Raw genomic sequence first — 3,923 nt, 5'->3', positions numbered from 1 at the left:
GGGAACCAGGCCACTCGCGTCTCTCGCCTTCATTTTGGACACGAGCGCCTGTGGAGGGACGGCCGGAGTCAACGTGGGGTTTGCCCGCCCTCCAATAGTGTCAAAAGACCGCCGCACAAGTCTCTGACTGACTCTTAGAACAGACAGAAAGAGTTTGTCAAATCTGTCAAAAAATTGACAAAGTGTCAAAAATTCGACTTCCAAGAGCTCTCCGGCATGCACTCATACCTGTCATTAAAGTGCTATGCCCGTGGAACCGTTTTTCGGATGCCTTTCAGAACGGTCCCGCGCCGCCATTTTGTTCTAAAAATCGTGTTCCCATATATCTCCGGGTACCCCGCCAACCTCACTGCGGAAAAACTACAAGTGGCACTGAATGGGTCTGAATTCCAAATTTGACTGCATCGGTCTGGAACTCGGTCCGGTCAAAACCGTTTGGATTTTTCTCGGTCCGGACTTCCGCGACAGACAAAGTTAAAGTTTTCGGGCTGCAGGCACAAAACGACAGCTGGCCATTTGCCGGGCTCAATTCACCCAATTCCTCCGGCACTTCGGAGCACATGTTCGGTGTAAGTTTGCGAATCTTTCCCGATGCTGCAGCATTTTCCTCCGCTGACACTTAGAATATTTTTCACACTTTGCTGAAAATTTTTCTAAGTGTTTTTTTCCAAGTTTTCCTGGTTACTGATTTCTTCTTTTTAAACATTTTTCTAAGTTTTTCTGGTTACTGATTTCTTCTTTTTAAACATTTTTCGCAGTTTGTCTGGTTACTGATTTCTTCTTTTTAAACATTTTTCGCCGTTTTTCTGGTTACTGATTTCTTCTTTTTAAACATTTTTCGCCGTTTTTCTGGTTACTCATTTCTTCTTTTTAAACATTTTTCTAAGTTTTTCTGGTTACTGATTTCTTCTTTTTAAACATTTTTCTAAGTTTTTCTGGTTACTCATTTCTTCTTTTTAAACATTTTTCTAAGTTTTTCTGGTTACTCACTTCTTCTTTTTAAACATTTTTCTAAGTTTTTCTGGTTACTGATTTCTTCTTTTTAAACATTTTTCGCCGTTTTTCTGGTTACTGATTTCTTCTTTTTAAACATTTTTCTAAGTTTTTCTGGTTACTCATTTCTTCTTTTTAAACATTTTTCGCCGTTTTTCTGGTTACTGATTTCTTCTTTTTAAACATTTTTCTAAGTTTTTCTGGTTACTGATTTCTTCTTTTTAAACATTTTTCTAAGTTTTCCTGGTTACTCATTTCTTCTTTTTAAACATTTTTCTAAGTTTTCCTGGTTACTCATTTCTTCTTTTTAAACATTTTTCTAAGTTTTCCTGGTTACTGATTTCTTCTTTTTAAACATTTTTCGCAGTTTTTCTGGTTACTGATTTCTTCTTTTTAAACATTTTTCTAAGTTTTTCTGGTTACTGATTTCTTCTTTTTAAACATTTTTCTAAGTTTTTCTGGTTACTCACTTCTTCTTTTTAAACATTTTTCTAAGTTTTTCTGGTTACTCACTTCTTCTTTTGAAACATTTTTCTAAGTTTTTCTGGTTACTGATTTCTTCTTTTTAAACATTTTTCGCAGTTTGTCTGGTTACTGATTTCTTCTTTTTAAACATTTTTCGCCGTTTTTCTGGTTACTGATTTCTTCTTTTTAAACATTTTTCTAAGTTTTTCTGGTTACTCACTTCTTCTTTTTAAACATTTTTCTAAGTTTTTCTGGTTACTGATTTCTTCTTTTTAAACATTTTTCGCAGTTTTTCTGGTTACTGATTTCTTCTTTTTAAACATTTTTCTAAGTTTTTCTGGTTACTGATTTCTTCTTTTTAAACATTTTTCTAAGTTTTTCTGGTTACTCACTTCTTCTTTTTAAACATTTTTCTAAGTTTTCCTGGTTACTGATTTCTTCTTTTTAAACATTTTTCGCAGTTTTTCTGGTTACTGATTTCTTCTTTTTAAACATTTTTCTAAGTTTTTCTGGTTACTGATTTCTTCTTTTTAAACATTTTTCTAAGTTTTTCTGGTTACTCACTTCTTCTTTTTAAACATTTTTCTAAGTTTTCCTGGTTACTGATTTCTTCTTTTTAAACATTTTTCGCAGTTTGTCTGGTTACTGATTTCTTCTTTTTAAACATTTTTCGCAGTTTTTCTGGTTACTGATTTCTTCTTTTTAAACATTTTTCTAAGTTTTTCTGGTTACTGATTTCTTCTTTTTAAACATTTTTCTAAGTTTTTCTGGTTACTGATTTCTTCTTTTTAAACATTTTTCTAAGTTTTTCTGGTTACTCACTTCTTCTTTTTAAACATTTTTCTAAGTTTTTCTGGTTACTCACTTCTTCTTTTGAAACATTTTTCTAAGTTTTTCTGGTTACTGATTTCTTCTTTTTAAACATTTTTCGCAGTTTGTCTGGTTACTGATTTCTTCTTTTTAAACATTTTTCGCCGTTTTTCTGGTTACTGATTTCTTCTTTTTAAACATTTTTCTAAGTTTTTCTGGTTACTCACTTCTTCTTTTTAAACATTTTTCTAAGTTTTTCTGGTTACTGATTTCTTCTTTTTAAACATTTTTCGCAGTTTTTCTGGTTACTGATTTCTTCTTTTTAAACATTTTTCTAAGTTTTTCTGGTTACTGATTTCTTCTTTTTAAACATTTTTCTAAGTTTTTCTGGTTACTCACTTCTTCTTTTTAAACATTTTTCTAAGTTTTCCTGGTTACTGATTTCTTCTTTTTAAACATTTTTCGCAGTTTGTCTGGTTACTGATTTCTTCTTTTTAAACATTTTTCGCAGTTTTTCTGGTTACTGATTTCTTCTTTTTAAACATTTTTCTAAGTTTTTCTGGTTACTGATTTCTTCTTTTTAAACATTTTTCTAAGTTTTTCTGGTTACTCACTTCTTCTTTTTAAACATTTTTCTAAGTTTTTCTGGTTACTCACTTCTTCTTTTGAAACATTTTTCTAAGTTTTTCTGGTTACTGATTTCTTCTTTTTAAACATTTTTCGCAGTTTGTCTGGTTACTGATTTCTTCTTTTTAAACATTTTTCGCCGTTTTTCTGGTTACTGATTTCTTCTTTTTAAACATTTTTCTAAGTTTTTCTGGTTACTCACTTCTTCTTTTTAAACATTTTTCTAAGTTTTTCTGGTTACTGATTTCTTCTTTTTAAACATTTTTCGCAGTTTTTCTGGTTACTGATTTCTTCTTTTTAAACATTTTTCTAAGTTTTTCTGGTTACTGATTTCTTCTTTTTAAACATTTTTCTAAGTTTTTCTGGTTACTGACTTCTTCTTTTTAAACATTTTTCTAAGTTTTCCTGGTTACTGATTTCTTCTTTTTAAACATTTTTCGCAGTTTGTCTGGTTACTGATTTCTTCTTTTTAAACATTTTTCGCAGTTTTTCTGGTTACTGATTTCTTCTTTTTAAACATTTTTCTAAGTTTTTCTGGTTACTGATTTCTTCTTTTTAAACATTTTTCTAAGTTTTTCTGGTTACTCACTTCTTCTTTTTAAACATTTTTCTAAGTTTTTCTGGTTACTCACTTCTTCTTTTGAAACATTTTTCTAAGTTTTTCTGGTTACTGATTTCTTCTTTTTAAACATTTTTCTAAGTTTTTCTGGTTACTGATTTCTTCTTTTTAAACATTTTTCGCAGTTTGTCTGGTTACTGATTTCTTCTTTTTAAACATTTTTCGCCGTTTTTCTGGTTACTGATTTCTTCTTTTTAAACATTTTTCTAAGTTTTTCTGGTTACTCACTTCTTCTTTTTAAACATTTTTCTAAGTTTTTCTGGTTACTGATTTCTTCTTTTTAAACATTTTTCGCAGTTTTTCTGGTTACTGATTTCTTCTTTTTAAACATTTTTCTAAGTTTTTCTGGTTACTGATTTCTTCTTTTTAAACATTTTTCTAAGTTTTTCTGGTTACTCACTTCTTCTTT

The sequence above is a fragment of the Chiloscyllium punctatum genome, unplaced genomic scaffold (genome assembly GCF_047496795.1).
Source record: "Chiloscyllium punctatum isolate Juve2018m unplaced genomic scaffold, sChiPun1.3 scaffold_566, whole genome shotgun sequence".
NCBI classification, from domain to species: domain Eukaryota; kingdom Metazoa; phylum Chordata; class Chondrichthyes; order Orectolobiformes; family Hemiscylliidae; genus Chiloscyllium; species Chiloscyllium punctatum.
This window is presented reverse-complemented; position numbering follows the sequence as displayed.